Here is a 23,908-nt window from a genome sequence, read left to right as displayed (position 1 = left end):
AGAAAAAAATAATGGAATCTTGAAATTCACAAGCAAGTGGATGGCACTTGAAGAAACCATCCTGAATGAGGTAACCCAGTCACAAAAAGAGGAACATGGTATGTACTCACTCATATATGGATTTTAGACCTAGAGCAAAGGATCACCAGCTGTTTGAGCAGCTGTGGAAAGGCTACCATAAATGCCCTTCCCGGATAGTGAGATCAACAACTAACTTATCCATGGAGCCCTCATCTAATACCTGTTGGAAACAGAAGCAAACACCCATACCTAAACACTGAGTCGAACTAGAATCCAGATACAGATGGAGAGGACAAGACCAGGTTGCAGAGACACATAGAGACAGCTGACCTGAACAAGGAGGAGCTAACGGGCCCCCAGACTGATAGCTGGGAATCCAGCATGCGACTGACTCAGGCCCCCCTGAATATGGGTCTCAGCCAGAAGGACTGAGCAGTCTAAGGGACCTCAGACAGTAGAACCAAAATGTATCCCTGGTGCACAAAAGGACCTTGTGAACACACCCCCATGGAGGGATACTGCCTTAACCTAGAGACAGGAGAGAAGTCCTAGTCCCTACTTCAAATGACCTGACAGACCTACATGACCCCACCTGGATGGCATTGCCCTACTTGTGGAATTGGGGTAGGGGAATGGGAGGGGAGGGTGTTCAGGATGCATGTGAGGGGGCAGAGAGGGTAAAAAGGAGGGAGGGAGGAAAGAAGGGAGGGAGAGGAAACTGGGATCGACATGTAAAATAATAAATTAAATTAAAAAAAATACTCAGGATGCATTGATTCATGTCATGTGAATGAAGACAGACCAGATTTGTTGGATAGAATTTGGAAAAGTTATATTGAGCTGGGTGGAGCCGACAGTGTGATGTCATTGAGATTTGCATTAATCACAGTTAATCCTGCCTTTGCTACCTAGTGCTGGGAAGAAACTGCTGCAATTCTTTCAGGAAAAGGCTTTGAGTGTTTATTAAGAAAGAAATAAAGGTCACTTATTGACTGTTAAAAAAAAAAGAAAAAGAAAAAAGAAAATCCTGGGAGCTCCCATGTCATCTACTTCTATGAAGTAGGCAGATGTGTTTATCTGTGGCTCTGTGTTTCTGGGTGCTCCCCCAAAGTTGTAGTTCCGCCCCTTATTTGATCTCAAACATAAGCATCAAACTAATGGGGCTGGGGAGATGGTGGCATCAGTAAAATGCTTAACTTGCATGCATAAGGACCTGAGTTTGATCCCTAGAGCCCATGTAAAAATGATTGGCATAATGGTGTACACTTGCAATTCCAGCACTGGGAAATCTGAGACAGGAAATTTGGGACATATATCCAACCTGCTTAGCCTACATGTCAAGTCCCAGATCACTGAGAGACCCTGCTTCAAAAAGAATTGGTGACTGGTGCCTGAGGTAAGTTGCCCAAGTTTGTCTTCTGGCCTACACATATGCATATATATATCAACATACACACAGAACAAGATGAAGAGACGGGGGTTGGGGGAGGAGAAAAAGAGGGAGGGCACACTAATGGTAGGATCCAGTCTTGGAGCTGCTTCTGACAGAGAATTAGACGGCTAAGACGCCTCTTAGAGCATTTGGATTCCCTGTAGGCTGATGCAGCCTTCACACATCTGCAGCCTCCATCTGGACCCCAGCTGGGAGACATCATCCTCTGTCCAGGCATTGCTTAGTTTTCACAAGACCTGTCTGTGTTAAAATTTTGCCTCACCACCCACTCCTTCTCTAGCAGCCTGCACTCAGCCATCCAGCACCCAGCAATCACCATCTGTGGAGAACACTGGGTGCTGTCTGAACAGAAAGCATGGCCCTAACTTCCAGGATAGCTCCATGCATAGGCTCCCAGGTGTTTTGCATATACTGGTAGAAGAGTGAAAGAGGTATAGGAAGTTCATGTCAAAAGCTCTCAATCTACTCCAAGCTCTGAAAAACTCCAAGACCGACTCACTCAGGGCCTACTGAGTGATACAAAGATGAGGACAATTATGGGACATGGAAATGGGGAGAAGTTCCTACTCCAAAATCTAAGTGGGAGTCAGAAATCACAATGCAACTGATAAAATCAAAACTACTTACAGAGATAATTTTTGTTTTCCTGAAGACATCTCAAATACGAATGTTTTAAAAATAGCAAATAAAACTGGGGAGATGGCTCAGAGATCAAGAGTACTGCTGTCCAAGCATCCTAGGGTCTGAGATCAAATCCCCAGCATCCACATAAAAATTCAGTGTGTCTTATGTGCCATAACCTAGAAATGTGGGGTGAAGACAGGTAGATCCCAAGAGCTTACTGGCCAGACAGCCTAGTCCAAAAGGTATGTTTTCAGTTCAGTGAGAGACCTTGTCTCAAAGCAATAAGGTAGAGAGTGACAGAAGAAAATATCTGACATCCCCCTCTGGCCTTTTCTTGTATGTGCATAGGTACACACATCTACATTCACATATATGTACAACACACACATATACCACTGACAAAGGACAACATAGGCAGAATGATTATGGTCTTGATTTAACTATAGTAGTCCTCCTCTCTCATACTTAAACTTAAGCAATAAAATCACCTTATGATTTCATTGACAAAAATGAAATTATTTGAGAAGAACAAGTGAATTACCTCTTTCAACTTAATTTTTAACTTTCACTTAAAAGTATTTTTTTTTTTTTGGAACAGACTCTCATGTATCCCAGGATGACCTAAAACTATTTAGATAGCTGAAGATGATCTTGAACGTCTGATGTTCCTGTCTCGACCTCCAAAGGCTGGGAGTAGTCATGTGTCACTATGCACAGTTCATGAGGTACTGGGGCTCAAAATCAGAGCCTCATTCATGGTAGGCAAATGTGTAACCAACTGAGCTACAGTTCCAGCCCCAAACTTCAATGTTTAAACTTTTCTTAATTTTTAAGTCATAAATTATCTGTAAGTATTTTAGAAAACCACAGAATCATATATGCAGCTATTGTAAAAATAATTGGAGTGCTCTCTCTCTCTCTGTCTCTCTCTCCCTCCCTCCACTTAAATCTGAAGCACATTCTTTCTCTGCTTAATGAACTCACTAACTTTGCTTCATTCCGACCCATCTGGACAATCTTTCCTATGGCATAGTCAAGGATCCAGCAGTACTGGTAGAGGTTCCTTAGGCTTCTACCAACTGTGCCAAATCCCAGCACCACAACCACTACCACCCAAAGTCTCTCTTTCACTGTCAGAGAAGAAAAGTTGTCTCTGCCTCTGTTGTGGTTATAATGACAACTGAACAAAGCAATGTACATGAACACTGGAAACTGAAGTTTTATGAGATATGAAATCTTTCTTTCTGTGCTATGGACTTAACTCATTTCTTCTCACTTGTTTGGTATGCATTCGGCCACTGAGCTAACTCCCCCAACCCCAGAGTATTGTCTTCATCATTGGAAGGCCAACTGTAAAATATATAGAAATCAATTAGGTGGCAGATACTATGCCTGCTCTCCCAACAGCCACTCCATTTCACACCTCTTCCTTGACAGCTGAACCCTAGGCATGTTCATATGGCAGGTGCTGCTATGCCCAATGTACAAGAATGAGCCACAGATGTCCCCTCTCTGTTTCTGAGAAACAGGACCACGGATTGAGTTTGAACTCAGGAACCTGTGAGACCCTGTGGTGGCCCATATCCAAGATGATCTCTCTGCTGATGGAAGAACCTCTCCAGCTAATTTCTGCTGGAGAGAAAAGACTGTGTTCAAAGCCACAGCACCCTCTAGCTCCAACAAGGCAAAGCCAGGAGCAGCACAGCATGCTGTCATCAGCCATCCTGGAACTGTCATATCCAAATTCCTTCTTATGTGTTACCACATGAAATCTTGTGGTTTGTAGAAAATCTTATGGTTTATAGCAAATGTTTTCTTACCAAAAGGCACCAAGAGAAGAAATTGAGCTATCGATAAAATAATATAAGAGAGATGTTCTAGGCCCTTCCAAAGGAACTGCCAAAATGGCTGTGGCAAATTTCATTCTCACCAGTAGCAAAGGAATTTCTATTGCCTTACAGTCTCATGACTTTAGGAATTGTGGGAGATTTATTTATCATGGTTCTTTTAATATGTAGATGTGGCAGTGTCTTTTTGTGGTTCTAATTTGTAATTCCCCAATGGAAAACACTGTTGAGAATATTTTCATGTGCTAACTGACCATATGTGTATCTTCTTTTAGAGATTATTTGTTTAGATGTTCACTCATTTCTTTAGTTGGGTTATTCTTATTGTTGAGTTACGAGTTATTTATGAATTTCAGATATCAGGCATTCATCACACATGCATTTGGCAAATAAATTAAGTCTATGCTTTATCTTTCCATTTATTATTATCTTTTATTGAAAATAGATTTATTTTCATATAATATACCCTGATTACAATTTCCATTCCCAGTTCCTCCTCACCTCCCATTCCATCCAGAACCTTAAGTCATATCAGACATTGGTTGGTAACTCCAATAAGCTTTATTGACTATATTTCCATTTATAAGACAGTTTTATTCATTTCATTCCACTGCTTGTTTGTGTTTTCATAGATTTCCTTAAGGGGTTTATTCATTTCCTCTTTAAAGACCTCTATCATATTCATAAAGGCTATTTTCTGATCCTTGTCTTGCAGTTCAGCTATGTTGCATTTCTCAGGGCCTACTGTAGTAGGGTTGCTGGGCTCTAGTGGAGACATGTTGTCCTGACTATGTTTTTACCCTGGAGCTGGAGTCTAAGCTTTGAGATGGTTGTAATTCCAGGTACTGGTATCTCATCTTGTCTTTGTTGAGTGGTGTTTTGTTCCTTGGCTTCTGTTGCTCTCTCTAGTCCTTAGGAGAGTGTGGTACTGTGTGTCACCTGGTAGAGAGTTCTTCTGGAATCTGCCAGATGTGGCCACTGGGGTTTCCAAATACAATGTGTTTCTAGGTATTGGGAGCTTAGGGATGAGGCTGAGGGATCCACAAGAGGGAGGAAAGACAGGTGTTCCACAAGGATCTGCTTAGTCCCCTGAGAATGGGGCAGAGTGAGGAGAGACTTAGGCAGGTGATCTGCTACAGGGCTGGGGATGAGACTGGGGAATTGGATTGGAGGAGAGAAGGGAGCATGAGTATCTGAAGCTCACTGACTCCCTTCTCTGTCAGGCATGGGTGGTTGGTGGGTTCCCAGAGAATGCCTGCTGGAGCTGGGGGTTGAGGGGAGGAAAGGTATGTAAGTGGAGAAGACCTACTGATCTGCTGGAGATGGGGGCAGGGAGGGGAGGCTGCAGCAGGTGGTTTGCTACAGAGCTGGAGGTGAAACTGGAGGAGTTGATTTAAAGGAACGAAGGGAGAGGTAGAGATCTGCAGTTAGCCTGCCTGCTTCTGTAGCCAGGTGATCTATGGATATCCAGTGAATCTTCCCATTTTCTTAACAGCAACTTTTTGAAGAAGTTTTAAATTTTAACCATTTGTCTAGTTTTTTTTCTTTCAGGAACATTTTTAGTGTATATAAACTGGTCACAATACCCAAAGACCTTAAATTTTCTCTTGTTTCCTCTTGAACTTTTCATTTTGCTTTTTGTAGTTAGGTCTGTGTCACAGAGTTAATTTGTGTAAAGGTCAATGTTTTGTTTTGGTTTGGCTTGACTAAGTTGGAGTGTGTTGACATTAATTGTTCAACACAGAGTATTGAAAAGACTCCCCCGGTGCCTTTGGCCAACTATTAATGACTAGAGTATCATATTTGTGAAGTTCTATTCCTGAGTTCTCTATTATGACCCCCTGACCTATGTTCCAATCTTTTCCCAAAACAATACTGTCTTAAACACTCTTGGCTTATAGTAAGTCTTGATGCTAGGTAGCACTAGCTGGAATTTGGTAGCCAGTTCTCCAACTTGGTTCTTCTGCAAAACAATGCTGCTATTCTGAGTCATTTACCTGTCTATATAAACTGTGGAACCAGTTTGTTGAAATGCACAAACCAACATGGTGGTATTTTGGTTGAGACTGCACAGGATCTACAGTTCAAATTGGGAGAAGTGACATCTTACCAATATTATGTGAGAAGGTGGCTCACATGAGGTTATGGAAAATGTCCCCTTTCAAATATACTTTAGGAAAATATCCTCAAAATAGAGATGAGCCAGACCTTGTTATATATAATAGGTACAGAAAGAATAAAGAGTTCATTTGATATTTGGACAAAGCATTTACTAAACAAAAGCTCTCTGTTTAAGGAATTTGGTACATATACACAGTTGGAGTGTATAAACTGCCATGAGTATAAATCAAAAGTCTCCATTTTAAAAGAGACAAAATGGAAACTCTATTTACTTCTCATTGGTTAGGCAGCAATTCATAACCAAATCTAGCTAAAATCTGATTTTTCTCAGCAAACTAGGGCGTGGTTGTTGCTGACAAAGTGAGGAAGAAAATTGAAGCTATTCTTGCTTTATTTGGGTCAAAACAGAGTTTGATTTCAATTTTCCAGGTCATTTTGTTCAGAGTTGTGCCTGACTCTGAATGGCTCAGGACCTATTTTACCTTCTCTGTGTTCTTTAAGAGAAGATAATTAACACAAAAGTACTACCTGGAATTATCTCACTATTAGTTTTGAATATATGTTTGCTTTTCATTCATTTATCTATTTAATTTTGCTGAGTACTATGTCAAAAGCACTGTTCTAGGCAGAGAAAAGGGAAATTTCCTGAAGAGAAACAGAACAGAGGGAGGAGACAGAGGGCAGCTGGTGCATGGTTCTGGTGGTAAAGTGTTTGCTGTGCAAGCAAAAGGACATGAGTTATATGCCCAGCACCCACACTAAAAATAAATAAATAGATTAAATAAATAAACAAACACATAAAGCCAGGCATAATAAGGCATGCTTGTAATCATGATACTAGTTACATCCCTGGGGTTTGCTGGGAGCCATACCAGCTTACTTGGCAAGTTCCAGGCCAGTGAAAGATCCCGCATTAAAAGGGTCCTGGTGCTTCTAGCAACAGCCAATCAAGGGACAAACAAATAAACATAAAAGGAAATCTCTCAGCCTTCTTGCCTGACCTTCCTTTCTGCCTTATACTCCAGGTGGTAAGTGGACAGCAGGCTCTGATTCTTACAGGAACCCCTTCTGCAGCAGTTTGCCTATAAATAAAGGCCTTATTTGCTTTTTTAAAATTACAAAAGCAAGGTAGGTATCTGAAGAACAACGAACAACACCTAAGGTGAGTTTGCAGCACACACACACACACACACACACACACACACAGCAGGCCTGTTTTATGGGAGGTGATGAAGGAAAGCAGTCCATGAGGTGATGCTGAAATATACATGAGTATGAAGGATAAAAGAGATGAGCCATTGAGAATATCTAGAGGAGAAGGTTGCTGTGCAGAGGCAGGGACATTTTGGGGATTCTGAGAAATTAGCAAACTACAATTGGAAAGACAGGAACATATGAGGGGTGGAATTGGAGTGAACCAAACAGCCATCCAGAACATGCCAGGTAGGTATTGGGAAAATCACTGCAGGATTTGAACAAAAAATTAAATTGATTTGATATGGGGTACAAGGGGGTGTGGTTGATACTTTTTCATTTTTATTGCCAAATCAAATGCAGAACCTGGAAAAAAATTGCACTTAAGAACCACAGATTTAAGTTACCATAAGTAAAACAGCTTCAACTACCAACCAGGCCCAGAGGTCAACCCCTTCCAGGCAATCTGTTCCAATCACACTATCCTCCTCCATCAGTCTCCTTCTCTGTGCCAGGATTAGGTGACCCTCTAGCTGACCCATGGCAGCCTCTGGTGTGTGAACAGTGAGATCAGAGGGCAAGAAAAGAAGCAGACAGATGCAGGAGGAGGCTATGCTGTGTCACCAAGGGAAGCAATAACTCAATTACTGGAGATGGAGCGGTGGAGAAAATTCTGATTGGGAAATACTTTTGGATGTAGAAAACAACATGATTCACACTTGAACTGGAAACAAGACATGAGAGAGGGAGATCTGCTGGACCAAAGGAGTCACTCAGGAAGTCGGTTCAACTCAAGCAGCCTAGCCATAAACTTAGGAAGCAGATCATCACTTGCCAGCTCCTGCTTCCAGAAGTCTTCCACGTTACAGCTTCTAAGAGGGAACAGAGAAAGCCCAGAAGAAACCACAATTCACTTGTTTATCTTGTTTTCTAGTTCATCCATTTTTAAAGTGCTTAGAAATCACCATGTTGTGATGCTTACTCATCATCCATTTGACTGGATCGGGATCACCTAGTAGACATACCTCTAGGCGTGTCTGTGAGGACATGTCCTAATAGGTTTAACAAAGTAGGAAGGACTAATCCTGACTGTGGGTGTTACCATCCCATAGGCCAGGGTTTCATACTAAATAAAAGAAAAAAAAAGGGATGTGAGCAGAAGACCAGCATTCATTACTCTCTGCTCTCTCTTTTTCCTCACTGCAGACACAACGTGACTAGCTACCTCACACTCTTGCCACCATGCTTTTCTAGCCATGATGGATTATCCCTCAACTATGATTCAAAATAAACCCTTCCTTCCAGAAGCTACAAGGCATTTTGTCACTGTAATGGGATAACTGACTAATACATATGCTCAATTGTTTTCCCTCACCTTCAAGATCCAAGAGACCAACACATTATTGCTCTTTTAGCCTTTCTACAATGCAGTTTCTTCCCATATTTTTTTTAGCTCACATCCTCCTTGACTGACCTGTTAACCACATGTGCCCAGAAAACAATCTCCCTATTAGAGTTCAAGCCTATATATGGAGTTTCTTGTTCTGCCTAGTCCCACCACCCTTTAGTCCCAAATAAACACTCAAAGGTTTATATTAATTATAAACTTTTTGGTCAATGGCTCAGGCTTCTTATTGGATAGCTCTCTCTTAATTACTAACCCATTTCTATTTATCCAAGTATTTTCACATAGTCTTGGCTCAGTGGTGAATGCCTGGACCTGCAGCTACATGGTGTCTCTCTGGTGGCTCCTCTCTGCCCTTCTCCTCCCAGAATTCTCCTTGTCTGGTAGCCCCACCTATATATTCCTGCCTGGCTACTAGCCAATCAGTGTTTATTAAACCAATAAGAGAAACATATATTCACAGCATACAGACAGGACATCCCTGATCACAAGCCTTTGGAGAAGATTAAACTGGATGAAGAATAAAGACAAGTGGCTGCTTCTTTGGGGAAACACCAAATGGCAGACAATTTGCAGCAGTTCGGAGACCTTGGGGGTGGGGGGATAAGGTTAATGGCCCATAAAAGCTTCTGAGATCAAGGCCTCAAGACTGGTGAAGTAAAGCCAAAGCCAAACACAAGGAATGGAACCCCCCTCACCAAGCTGTGCCACCTGGTCAAGGACATGAAGATCAAGTAAAATACACAAAGGAGATCTACCTGTTCTCCCTGCCCATTAAGGAATCTGAGATTATTGACTTTTTCCTGGGTGTATCCTAAGGAAGAAGTTCTAAAGATCATGTCAGTGCAGAAGCAGACTCAGGCTGACCACCAGACCAGGTTCAAGGCTTCTGTGAATAAAGGGGACTACAATGGTCATGTTGGTCTTGGTGTTAAGTGCTCCAACAAGACAGCCACTGCCATCAGAGAGGCCATTATCTTGGCCAAGTTTTACATTGTCCCTGTACAGAGAGGTTACTGGGGGAAACAAGATTGGCAAGCTCCACAATGTTCCATGCAAGATGCAAGCCATTGTGTCTCTGCTATTATATCTCATCCCCGCCCCCAGAGGCACTGGCATAGTCTCTCCTCCTGGGTCCAATAAGCTACTGATGATGGCCAGATTTGATGATTGCTACACATCAGCCAGAGGCTGCACTACCACCCTGCACAACTTTACCAAGGCCACCTTCAATGTCATCTCCAAGACCTACAGCCACCTGACCCCCAACCTCTGAAGACTATATTCACAGTCTCCCTACCAGGAATTCATTGACCATCTTGTAAAAATCCACATCAGTGTCTCTGTTCAGAGGATCGAGGCTCAAGCTGAGGCCACCACATAAGGGTTTTTATACAATAGTAATAATAATAATAATAATAATAATAATAATAATAATAATAATGTGAATTAAGTCTGTTTTAAAAAAAAAAGAATAGACAAGACAAAGATATATCTAGGATGACCTTTAAGGTTTAAGAGAACAGTTGAATTCTCTTGAACATCAGAGATCTGAAGCTGCCTGTGGTGGTTTGAAAGAAAATGACCCCCAAAGGAAGTGGTACTGTTAGGAGGTATGACCTTATTGGAGGAAGTGTGTCACTGTGGAGGCGGGATCAAGCTTCCCTCAGTGTGACTGTCCGTCAACTTTCTGTTGCCTCTATCAAGATATAGGACTCTCAGCTCTAGTGCCAAGTCTGCCTGCATACCACCACACTCTCCACCATGATGATAATGGACTGAACCTCTGAAACTGTAAGCGAGATCCTTCAAATAATTTCTTCATTTATAAGAATTGTGTGGTCATGGTGTCTCTTCACAGAAGTAAAAACCTAACTAAAACACTGCCAGACACTAAATAACAAGACTCAGAAGCCTCTGTAAGGGTCTACATATCCTTGTTAGGAAATGGATCACACTCTCTGGAACAGTGCTACAGTTTAAATGAAAACTGTCCCCTACAGGCTCCATCTGATGGTCTCCATCTGATGGTACTGTTTTGAGAGTCTGTGGAAGCTTTTGGGCATGGAGCCTGGCTTGAAGACATAGGGATACAGAGGAAGGCTTAAGGGTTGTAGGTGGGCTCTGTTTCCAGTTGGAGCTCTGTGCTTCCTTACAGCTAAGATTTGAAGAGCACACGTGTTGCAAGTTCCCACCAACATGGATGGAATCCTTGCTACAATGTCTTATCTACCACTGTCATGGACTGTATCTATGGACTTGGGCCAAAATAAATACCTTCCTCACATAAATTGCTTCAACTAGGTATTAGTCCACAGAGATGTAAAAGGAACTAACATGGTATTAGAAAACATAGTACACAATGGTTAAAATGAACAGGGCATTGTTCCAGGCCAACAATGGCCCCCTAAGAAGAATCCACACCAAATCCCTACAACCTGTTTGCCATGTGAATCTCTGAACCTAACTTGAAAAAAGATTCTTCCAGATGTGGCTAAGTGCATTGGCAGGAATAGATGATGGTGCTGATTCCAAATGTCTAATTATTTAAAGCAGAACTAAGGGCCACTTCGTGCATTTCATTACTGGTGCATCAGTCCTGTGCCTTTGTACTTGATGACACTACAGACTGCATTTACAAGACTTCTACCTTCCTTGTTATACCTACCTAAAAGGCTACCAGAAATGGTAGTGGAAAGATGATAAAAACAACAGGGGCATGTTTTCTTTCTTCACCCTCCTATTAGAGCCACAAACCCCATTGTCAGAGGCCAGCATGGCTTCACTAGAGTCATGACCAAGCTATCTCTACCTGTTATAAGCCTACATGTCAGAAAGTTACATATACTTATTTAGGTTCCAATTCAAACTCTCATTAAATATAATCCTACTAGGCCTGAGGAGACAGACAGGCAGGCAGGCATGCTTTGCAAGGATAAGGACCTAAGTTCAATAACAGAATGCATGTAAAAAATGCTAGATATCACACATTTGTAATCCTAACACTAGTGAGGAGAGAAAGTCAGATCCCTGGCACCCACTGGCCAGCTAGATACTTGATGAGCTCCAGGCTCAAATTATGTCTCAAAGGAGTTAGTAAGACATCTGAGGTTGTCCTCTGGCTTTCATGTACGCATACACAATTACATTCAACTGTACACACATACAAAATAAAATAAAAAGAATAAAATGCCACCAGCACTTTCCTCCTCAGTTCAACAACATCCACAGACAGTGCTAAGAGCTTGTACTAATACCAAAAAACATGCAAAATCATCCTAATTTATCACCACACAGCCACATCCTCCCCAACCGTTAGCATGGATGCATTCCTCTAGATTTACTAGATTAGGTTTTGTGTTTCCCTCCCCTCTTATTAGCTACAGTCCAAAGACAACCAACCCCAACCCAATCTTTTGTAATGTTTTCAATTCCCCAGTGCTGGGAACTTCACTGAACTGAGATTTCCTACAGTCTCCCCTGCAGGTGACCCTTTAGCCCTGGGGTTTTTCCTAGAATGCCAAGTTAGCCTAGACCTAAGGCAGCCTCTGCAGCAGCCTCATTACACTCTGCTAAAAAAAAAAAATCCATTTCTCATTATAATTCCTTTGAACCAAGTGTCTGCCCTCTCACTTTTCATCCCTGACTTGTTCCTGACAGGAAAATCATCATGAAATTCCAAGCCCTTCTCCCTCTCTAGAGCTCTTCACCAGATCCTACCCTGAGGTCAGAAAACTTAATAATCTTCCACTCAGAGACAGGGCTTTAATTCTCTCCCTACTAAGTTGAATTAAAAAATAACTGCCATCAATGACTGTGCTTTTCCTCCTGTAAGCACAATCCTCTTACCATTTCTGTGGGAGAAATTTGTGTGAGACTAGTTCATCATGCTGAAGATCAATGTGTGCCCTACCTCTCTGTACTCTCTGACCCAGAAGTAGCAAGCAGAGGGCTCTGTCTACAAAAGCAACAGAGGACAAAGACAACCTATGATTTGTAACAAGTGTCATTTACACAGGATAACTACTTAGGGTAGATATTACTATACAGGACTTGGGGTTGGGATGGGAGTTTGCTCTATGATCCATTCAACAGATAGCTAAGAGCACACAGTGAGCCATGCCTACACCTCAGCACTCTCCAGCTCTTCTACCATTATTTACTGGTTTCTTCTACTTATACTCCCACCTTGAACCATGGTACTGTGTCCTTCCTTCTCTAACCTTCTTCTAAATTCTTCTTATATGCCTCGAATCGGCTCTCTGAAACTCTTGTTCAAAAGACACATCTTTCTAGCTCACTCTTCACCTAACTGAGACATACTCAAGAGCAAACAGATCTTCCCAACAATGTGCTGGGCACAGCCTACCACCTTCAGCCCACATACCCTCAACTTTAAAATCATTGTGGCTACCCCTGATTCCTTCATTTGCTATCATCACCCATCTCTTTACTTAGTAGCTGACATATTCATGGATACCCTTCTTACAGGTACTGCTCCAGACTCTACATCTAGCAAAAGAACAAATACATCCTCTGCTTTAATGGCACTTGTGTTAATTGGAGGAAACAAGGAGAACAAAACATATATAAACACAAATTATAATACTGTAAGAGACATAAAGAAAACTCAAAAGGTTCAGAAAGTTGATGGTGAAGAATGTTACTTACTCTGAGAAGCAACCTTCTTGAATCTGTTAGTCATGGTTCTCTCCTGGAACAAAGCTTCTAAAATGAACACACACACACACACACACACACACACACACACACACACACACAGGATTTATTAGAATGGCTTCCACATTATGTCCAGCCAGTCCATCAGTGACTCTCTACAATGGAAGCTCAAGAGTCCAGTAGTTGTTTAACCCATGAGGCTGGATGTCTCATCTTCAGTATACACCAGGGTCTTGAAGAAGTAGGTTCTAATGCCAATAAAGGAATGGACTTGCCAGCAAAAGCAAGAGCTAGGTGTTGGTGGTGCACACCTTTAATCCCAGCACTCAGAAGGCAGAGGCAGGTGGATCTCTGTGAGTTCAAAGCCAGTCTGGTTTACAGAGTGAGTTCCAGGACAGGCTCCAATGCAATACAGAGAAACCCTGTCTTGGGGAAAAAAAAAGAGCTGCCACAAGAAGGTATGGCTCTGATTAAAGATAGATCTTCCCATCTCAAAAGTTCCAGATTAAAAGTAGATCTTTCCATTTCAAATTATTTAAGTAAGAAAAAATTTTTTCACAGGTATTCCTAGCCACTTGGGTTTTAGTTAATTCCAGATGTTATCAAGTTGACAACCAAGAATAGCCATCACATGTCTACCCCTTGTCAACTTGACACACAATCATTCTGCCTTAGTCACTGTTCTACTGTTGTGAACAGACACCATGAACAAAACAACTCATAAAGATATCACTTAATTGGGGGCTTGCTTACAATCTCAGAGTTTTAGTACCTTATCATGGTGGGGAGCATGACGCACACATGCCGCTGGAGCAGTGACTGAGAGCTACATCCTGATCCACAGGCAGCAGGGTCAAAAAGACTGGGCCTGATGTAAGCTTTTGCAACCTCAAAGCCCACCTCCAATGACAAACTTCCTCCAAGAAGGATGCACTACTCCAACAAGGCCACAACACCTGCTGCTTCTAATTCTTTCAAACAGTTCCTGTTCTACTACCTGGTAACTAAGCATTCAAATATATGAGTCTATGGTGGGACATTCTTATTCAAACCACCACAGTGGGAGAAGGAATGGATAGGGTCAGCCATGAAATAATGTGACAAACAAGTGTCCTGAAAACGGATAGTTGCTGGAAGTCCAAGGCCAGGGTGCAGCCAGGTTTGGCATCTGTTTAAGGCCTGTACTTTAGAGACTGTATGATCTATGCATCTCATGTGGTAAAGAGAAGGAGGTATTTTTCAGAAAAAGTAACATGATCCATCATTTAGCCTGTAGTTTATAGTCTCCCCTTCCATACCAAGTCAGGGATTCACTCACTCTGTAAGTCAGGCTGACCTGAAACTCACTATGTATCTTAGTTTCTTTACTGTTGATGTGATAAAAAATACTGTGGCAAAATCAGCTTAAGGGAGAAAGTGTTTATTTGGCTCACATTTCCAAGTTACAACCCTCCACTACAGGGAAGTCAAGGATGCAGGATACTTAAGCAGCCAGTCACATCACAATCAGTCAAAAGCAAAGGGCAATGCACTGATGTATGCATTCATCTTTACACAGTCCAGATCTCCCTACCTTCATTATGCAATCAAGATAGAGCCCATCTCCCAGGTCATTCTAGGTTTTTTCAAGATAACAATTAACCCTAACCATCACACTATGTATTCCGGAATGGTCTCAGACTCACACCATTCTTCTCAGCCTTCTGAGTGCTGGGATTGCAAGGATGAACCACCATGCTTACCTAATATTTTTTAATTCTATTTTGTAATCATTCATTCAAGATATTTTAGTAATCATTTACAAGGTGCTACAGACTATGGCGCAAGAAAATACACAAGGGTGCATTCTCCTGAAGTAAATGCATAGGATATACAAGCAAAACAAAGTACAATGTGGATTAGAAACATGGTACTAAGAATTATGGAGATAAAAATAAGCCAGGATAGTAGTCTGAAGAAGTAAGCAGTTTTCTTACTCAAAAAGAACAGCCATATGACCTGGGCCTTCTTGTGAGGATGGGGCTCATCAGGGACAGATGGCATAATGAGACACAGGGTTGATAATCTTAGAGAATGCAGGAGTCATGGAGGAAGAGGGGAGTTGGAGTCTTGTTGGGAGCCCTGGGTTTCCCTCCTCACTTCTGAAGATAAAAAAAAAAAAAAAAAGCAAAGAGCAACAGAGATCAGGAACTGTGGCAAGTGAACCAGGACCCACACCACACTCAAGCAGGATGAGCAGAGCTTCAACACTGTCTTGAGTTTAAAGCTCCTTCTGTAGTGGAAGTATACCTGTAAGTCCAGGTAAACCCATCTGGCTAAGGCTTTCATGGCACCAGAGACTCTCAGTGCAGGGCCCGTGATAGTGACAATAGGATCATTCACTTAGGGCAGTGTCTTCACTATAAAAAGATCTGTAAAGTCACTCAGAATATATAGGGGTAAGAGAGATGGCTCAATGGTTAAGAATGGGTATTATTCTTACAGAAAACTCTGTTGGGTTTCTAGTACCCATACTAAGTAGCTTACAACTGCCGATAAATCCATCTCCAGGAAATCTTCCCTCTTCTGTCCTCCAAATACAGTGTGCTCATGTGTACCAGCCTAATACACACACACACACACACACACACACACACACACACGTAACTAAAAATATAAATAAAATATGTGTATTTTAAAATCAACAGCTCTTGGGTGCCTTTAATCCCAGCACCCAAGAGGCAGATATAGGTGGATCTCTGATTTCGAGGGCAGCCTAGTCTACAGAGGGAGTTCCAGCAGAGCTGAGGCTACACAGAAAAACTCTTATCTCAAAAAATAACCAAAAGCAGTCACCACAATGTTGTCTCAAAGTAACCTAATGACCAACCACTTCTCAATGTCCAGGAATGACCAGGATCTCTGGCCTCTGTTCAGATCCATTCACCCTCCTCAAAGCTCCAGTCTGCACTGTAATGTTCTCTTAGACAGCAAGGGCCAGGCAAACAAAGAAAGCCAGGGCAGCTTCAGAGGCATCCAGCTATCTGTGGACTCTGAGCTCAACTTAATGATGCACTTTTTCCATATTGAAATTCTTAATACTTCTTGAACCAGGGGCTCTACCTTTGGGGCCTATTGCATTATTGGACTTGGGGTAGCCTTATTACTTACTACACAGGCTATTGATCACACGCTCCAGGAACTCTTCAGCTGCAGCTGTGATTTACTAAAAGACAGAGATGTCTCAATATGGGTGGAGTACACTGATGATCAAGCTGGGCCTGCAGGTGCTATCACTCACGGAAATTACCAGAGAGGCCACTGTGCAGCAGGTTATGAAGTGGGCTCTGGAAGACCCATAAGCAACAGCAGGGGTGTCCTACTTGCCACAGCAGAACCAAACCAAAGCCAGGAAGCTCTGCCCAGTCCTGCTATGTGACAGCTGAGAATAGGACTCAGACACTGGGGAGCAGATACTGGCAAAAAGTGTCCAAGGCACTTAGGGACCCCACAAGCAGAGCCAGGGTTAGAGAAAGGATCCTTATCTCAGCAGGTGACTCAGGCTGCAGTTAACAAGGAAGAGGTTATTGATCTGTATGTCCCCAGGGCTCCAACTGGAGTGCTGGGTGGCTGAGCAAGAGCCAGATGAAACTCTCACCACCCATGTGATAGTGGGAAACTTCTAACAGGGAGAATACAGTGCAGTGCCTGGAGGCCGGACTGACAGATGGAGGGCTTTTCATTAGAGCTCAAATATCCGGGATTAGAAGCTCATACCCCTGGTATCTGATTTTCTTTGCTGCTGTATAGTTTTGTCAAAATCTCAGAATTTAAGGTGTGGCTCCTCTTCAGTGCCTGTGCAAAAACTCAGTATGTACATGTATGCTTGTGTATGTGTATATGCACAAACTCATCTATGTGTGCATGTGTGTCTCACCCTCACAGTCACCAGATTATAAACTGTGCATTCATCCTTGGCTTGTTTGCCTATCCTCACTCATTCACATGCTCACGTGCCTCTTTCTCAGTCCTGTGAGAGTCCTGTGAGCATCGCCCTTGCTCACATTGCCCTTGCTCACATTGCCCTTGCTCACAGAGGTCCCAACTAGCTGTCAGACTCTTGCTTCTTTAATGCATCATTCACACTCACACCTTTCAGTGGGTTACATCTCAGGGATTCACAAAACCCTTAGGAGTGAGACTCTCAGTCAGTACTCACTGCAATCACATTTCAAGGCTTACAAAAGTGATGGCCAACCACCTTACCCACTGCACCACCCATTTTTTTTTTTTTTTTGGTTTTGTTTTGTTTTGTTTTGTTTTGCAAGACAGGGTTTCTCTGTATTGCTTTGGAGCCTGTCCTGGAACTCACTATGTAGACCAGGGTGGCCTTGAACTCACAGAGATCCACCTGCCTCTGCCTCCCAAGTGATGGCATAAAAGGCATGTGCCACCACTGCTCAGCTGCACCATCCATCTTACAGTTCATTCACACACATCTAAAACCAACACTATAGAACCTCTGCAAGAACAGAGGACCAAGTTTCAACTTCCAACATCCAAGCCAGGCAGTTCACAACTTCCTGTACTTCCAGCTCCAGGAAATTCAATACCTATACACATATATACATAATTTAAAACTAAATAATACATACGTACATACACACATACATATATACAATCATTCACCCATTTCTGTTATCTTGCTAGACTTGGTGAAAGCAGATGCAGTCTCAGCAGAATGACACCAGCCAGTCTGTATCACAGAAATGCTCCAAAACCAACCACATCATTCATTGGTATCAAAGAGCATGCATCCTTCCAAATGAATGTAGCCAAAGTTGACAAGGTCACAGGCAGGTTTAATGGCCAGTCAAATGATTCTGTCCGCTGACTGACAAAGAGCCAAGGAATTGTCTCAAAGAATTTCTGAGCAGAGGAAACTGTTGCATATTTGTCATAAACAAACAAGCAAAAAAACCCTATTCTTACCTCCCAAGTTATCCGATGTAACTTTGACTCACTCCTTACAGATCCCCTTCTGGAACCCCAGTTACTCCCTTTGTATCCTGATACACTACTTACTAGGTACATGACTCTGGGGTCACGGTGTTCTGTTTTCCTCATCCTGAAAAGCAAGGATTATGATACCCAGAAGGAGCAAAAGTGGGCAGGCAAAAGGATTAGCTTTTCCCCTCAAACCTCTTTATATCTAGGCTGTTGCCTAGGAGGTCCTGCCCTCCTCTCTGGGAGAAGATCGTCTCTACCCTCACCCCTGTAAATCTTTCCTGGAAATAGCCGCACAAACTCATCCACAGGTGTGTCTCTTCATTGAGCTCAGATTCAATCAAATTGATGAACAAGATTAACCACCACAGGAGAAATGCTTAAACATAAATCTGAGTTCCTGCCCTTTAGAGAGCAGAATAGAGTTAGGCATTTCTCTGGAGGTAAAGAGTATGATTCCTTTATCCCAAAAGATGCGAATTTAACCAATCTGCCCTATTCAGACCTCTCTAGTTGCCTAGGAGGGAGCTCCATCCAGCACCGTGGGTCACTGCAGTGGGTGCCTGATGGCAATGACATTGCCTGAAGAAGAGAGATGAAAGAGATGGATCCAGGAAGGCCGCAGGGGGTGATGGCAGGCACTTGTGTTGGCCCTTGGTGTATCATTTTGTGACTAGTTAGCATGTATCTTTTTACATTTTGTTTGTTTTGGTTTAGATTTTAGTTTTAGTAGCTCAGCCTAGCCTTGAACTCACTGTTATCCCCCCTTCAATAGCCTACCAAGTAGTAGGCATGTACACCATTCTAGCTCTTTCCTTGGTATAGCTGAGTCACATAGTAGATCTATGTCTAGCTCCACCACACTGATCTATCTCTGCATTGCAATCCCACCAACAGTGAGTGAGGGTTCCCATCCCCCACAGCCATGCCAACATTTGCTTCCAGTCTTTTCCTTATCTTAGCCATTCTGAGTGGTGTGAGGTAAAATTTCAAAGTAGTTTTAATTGCCATTTCCCTAATAGCCAAGGATGTTGAACACTTCTTTGAGTTATTTCTTAGCAATTTTTATTTCTTCATTTTTTAGTACTATAGGCATTGTACTACGGAGATACCTCCCTACCCATTTTAATTTTTTATTATAATTACTTACTATAAAAAATGATTTCAATAGTAACATTCATGTTCAAGAATATCATGTAGCTTGAATATATTTATTCCCATTATCCCCTCCTGTCCACCTTCCTTCTTCCTATTCATTCCCTTCCAAACAGTCCCCCTTTAACTTTCATGGTGTGTGTGAGTGTGTGTGTGTGTGTGTGTGTGTGTGTGTGTGTGTGTGTGTGTGTACATATATATCACCCAGGTTCCACAGGAGAATGTTCCATCTTATTTGCCTTTCTGAATCTGGCTTATTTTGCTTACTATGATTTCCAGTTGTACGTTTTCCAGCTAACAACAGCATTTTGTTACTCTTGATGACTAAATAAAACTCCATTGTGTATGTACTACATTTTCTTTATCTGTTCATTTGATGGGAGCCTAGCTTGGCTGTCATGAATACAGCCAAAATAAACATGGATTTGCAAGAATCCCTGTGATGTGCTGACTTAAGAGTCTTTTGGGTATATTCCCAGGAGTGGTATAGCTGGATCAAATGGTCATTCTATTTTTAGTTTTCTGAGGAACCTCCACGCTGATTTTCTTAACAGCTGCAGGCATTTACACCCCACCCCCACCCCCCCACCCCGCCATGTAGAAAGCTCCTCCTTCCCTAGTATCTCCTTTAGCATTTGTTCTTGCTTGGTTGGTTTAATGATAAGTTGGTTTTAAAGACTATGGGCAAAGCTGAAAAAAGAATGCCCTCTAGGGCCTACGCTGTATTAGTCTAAGAGTGGATGCTCACATTCTGAGTATCACTGTGCCTCCTGAGCTAAGCCTTAAACCAGAACTCAGCAGCCCAGATGTCTTCTAATCTCTCTCTCTCTCTCTCTCTCTCTCTCTCTCTCTCTCTCTCTCTCTCGTGTGTGTGTGTGTGTGTGTGTGTGTGTGTGTGTGTGTGTGTGTGTGTGTGTGTTTCCTTAAAGGGAATGTACTGGCTCTTGGAAAGAAGGAAAAAGGGAGGGAGGAAGGGAGAGAAAGAGGGAGAGAGGGAGGGAAATAGAGAGGGAAGGAGAGAAAGAGGGAGAGAAGAAGGGAGAGAAAGAGGGAGGGTAAGAGAGAAGGAGGGAGGGAGGGAGAGAGAGAAAGAGGGAGGAAGTAGAAAGCTTTAAGAAAAAAGAAAAGATGCAGCTTAGTTGCTATTGTGCTTGCCTAGTATGCAAGTATCCCCAGCACAAGCTGGGTAGAGTGGCACTCACACCCATAATTACAGCACCCAGAAAGTGAAAGTAGGATGGTCAGAACTTTAAGATCATCCTTGACTACATAAAGATTCAAGGCCAGCCTGGCCTACATAAAATCAATCCCCCACACCCCCCAAAAGAAAGGTTTTTTTTTAACACTTTATAAATGAGTTTTTTGTTTGTTTTTTTGTTTGTTTGTTTGTTTTCAAGTGGGGGAAGGTCTGGGAGAGGGAGAGAAGGGGAAAAAAAGAACAGGGGAGGAATTAGGGGACCATTGGTACCTTTCTCCTTTCAATCTCGTCCTGGGCATATTTGCTGGCAACCCGACAGGCTTTTAAAAGTACACATGAGTTAGCAGCAAGCTCCAGTGAGAAAACCCAATCTCTGCTCCTCCAGAGAACTCTGTTAGCAAGATATTTAACCAGTGGCTTCACCTGGTAAAGGACAGACAGCAGCCCACAAGAGACCTCCCAACTCCTGAAAGCTCTCAGAAGCAGCTTCTCAGCCTTGACAGTGCTTCCTACTCCTTCCGCCTACAAGAGTGTTCTAGAGAAAAGTTAGTGCAGAAACACTGCCTCCCTCCCATGTGCCACCCAAACAAATAAGCAATGGAATGGAGGTAGATGCCTTTGTTGATGTTTACTGCAGGTTGAGAGTATCCTGGGAAGAGGAGGGGAACAGAAATCCTGCACTCTGAGCATAAGAGCATAGCTCTCCAAAGCCAAGAACACAAAATAGATTCCTACGAAGACTGAGAAATTTAGTATGTCTACACTTAGAAATACAAACTTACATAACACAGACCAAATAACCATTAGCAAAATTTTAAAGCAGCAATGTGAGATGATTTTATTTGTGTAGTTCGTTTGAAAAACCCAGAATTTATTTTCCCATGAAACAAGTGTTATAAATACATATAAAGAAACTATTGATGCATTTCTAACATTGACCCTGGAATCCACTTCAGGAAATGTGTCCCCAGAGACCAGTGCTGTGGGGGAATAAAGAACCAAAGATAGCCAATGACTTGCTGTTGTTAAATACAAGAACTAAATACCGATCACACATCACAAAGTAAAATATTATTAAGAAAACATTATTAAGAAAAAGAAATGCTTATGCATATGTCAAAACTGGTTGTGACTGGAGAGACTACTCAGTGGTTAAGAGACCCAGGACGCACAAGTCACCTTGCAAATGCTGTAACTCCAGTTGTAGGAGATCCATTAGCTTCTTCTGACTCCTGAACACACCAGGCACACACATTGTGCACATACATGCAGGCAAAGATAGAAATAAAGTTAGAGTTGGAGAGATGGCTCAATAGTTAAGAGAATTTGTAGTTCAGTTCCAGCACCCACATGATAATTCACAAACATCCATAACTACAGTTGCAGAGAATTCAATGCCTTTTCTGACTTCCATGGGCACCAGTATGCACAAAGTATCATACATGCATGCAAGTAAAAACACTCATACACATACATAAACAAACCTAAAATTTAATTGATTTTTTCCTTTTTTTATTTAAACTTGAAACGAAGTTGTTTTACATGTCAATCCCATTTCCCTCACCCTCCCATCCTCCCCTATCACCTCCAGCAACATCAGCCCATCTCCTTTTTGCTCCCCAGGGAGGGTGAGGCTTTCCATAGGTAGTATTGAAAGTCTGACATATCATTTGGGAGAAGGCTTAGGTTGATAAAGTATTCCTCTATGTGGAATGGACACCCAAAGTCCATTCATATACTAAGGATAAATACTGATCCATTACTAGAGGCCCTATAGACTGCCCAGTCCTCCTAACTAACACCCACATTCAAGGGGTCTGGGTTGGTCTTATGCTGGTTTCCCAGCTATCAGACTGGGGTGCATGAGCTCCCACTTGTTCAGGTCAACTGATTCTGTGGTTTTTTTCCAGCCTGGTCTTGACCCCTTTCTTCATTACTCCTCCCTCTCTATAACTAGATTCCAGGAGTTTGGCTAGTGTTTAGCTGTGGGTGTCTACTTCTACTTCCATCAGCTCTAGGATGATGGCATATAAGGTAGTTGTCAATCTCATTATCATGGAAGGGCATTAAACGTAGCCTCTCCAGTATTGCTTAGATTGTTAGTTGAGTTCATCCTTGTAGCTCTCTGGGCATTTACCTAATGCTCCCTCTATTATGGTATCTCTTTTCTTGTTCTCTATTCTTTCCATGTCTCCATCTTCCTGTTCCTGCATGACCACCTCTCCCCTCCTTTTCTCCCCTTCTCTTTCTCCTAACTTCCTCTCCCCTCCCTCCATGCTCCCAATTTGCTCAGGAGATCTTGTCCATTTCCCCTTCTCCAGGGAACCAAGTATGTCTCTCTTATGGTCCTCCTTGTATCCTAGCTTTTCTGGTGGTGTGAATTGTAGGCTGGTAATCCTTTGCTCTATGTCTAAAATCCACATATGAGTGAGTACATACTGTGTTTGTCTTTTTTGTGACTGGGTTACCTCACTCAGAATGGTTTCTTCTAGTTTCATCCATTTCCCTGTGAACTTCAGGATTCCACTGTGTTTTTCCGCTGAGTAGTACTCCATTGTGTAAATGTACCACATTTTTTCCATCCTTTCTTCAGTTGAGGGGCATTTAGGTTGCTTCCAGGTTCTGGCTATTACAAATAATGCTGCTATGAGCATAGTTGAACACATATCCTTGTTGTGTGAATGTTCATCATTTGGGTATATGCCTAAGAGTGGAATTACTGGATATTAAGTTAGACTAATTCCCATTTTCTTGAGGAAATGCCATACTGATTTCCAAAGTGGCTGTATGAGTTTGTACTCCCACCAGTAGTGGAGGAGTGTTCCCCTTTCTCCACATCCTCTCCAGCATAAACTATCTTTGGTGTTTTTTATTTTAGCCATTCTGAAAGGAGCAAGATGGTATCTCAGAGTTGTTTTGATTTGCATTTCCCTAAAAACTAAGGATGTTGAGCACTTTCCTAAGTGTCTTCCAACCATTTTAGATTCCTCCATTGATATTTTTCTGTTTAGCTCTGTATCCCACTTCTTAATTGGATTATTTGGTGTTTAGGAGACTAGCTACTTGAGTTCTTTGTATATTTTGGAAATCAGCCCTCTGTCAGATGTGGGGTTGGTGAAGATCTTTTCCCAGTCTATGGGCTACTGTTTTATATTGTTGACTGTGTCCTTTGTGTTACAGAAGCTTCTCAGTTTGAGGAGGTCCCATTTATTAACTGTTGATCT

The 23,908-nt window shown here is 42.3% G+C and overlaps 1 pseudogene; it reads left to right on the top strand.

Annotated features, from left to right (window-relative positions):
• The first annotated feature begins 1,355 nt into the window (after window positions 1–1,355).
• On the top strand, window positions 1,356–10,049 carry LOC127229729 (40S ribosomal protein S2-like; annotated as a pseudogene).
• Window positions 10,050–23,908: the final 13,859 nt, after the last annotated feature.

Source organism: Phodopus roborovskii, unplaced genomic scaffold (genome assembly GCF_943737965.1).
Source record: "Phodopus roborovskii unplaced genomic scaffold, PHOROB, whole genome shotgun sequence".
Lineage (NCBI taxonomy): Eukaryota > Metazoa > Chordata > Mammalia > Rodentia > Cricetidae > Phodopus > Phodopus roborovskii.
Note: the sequence above shows the minus strand (reverse complement) of the source record. Positions and strands in the feature narration are given on the sequence as shown.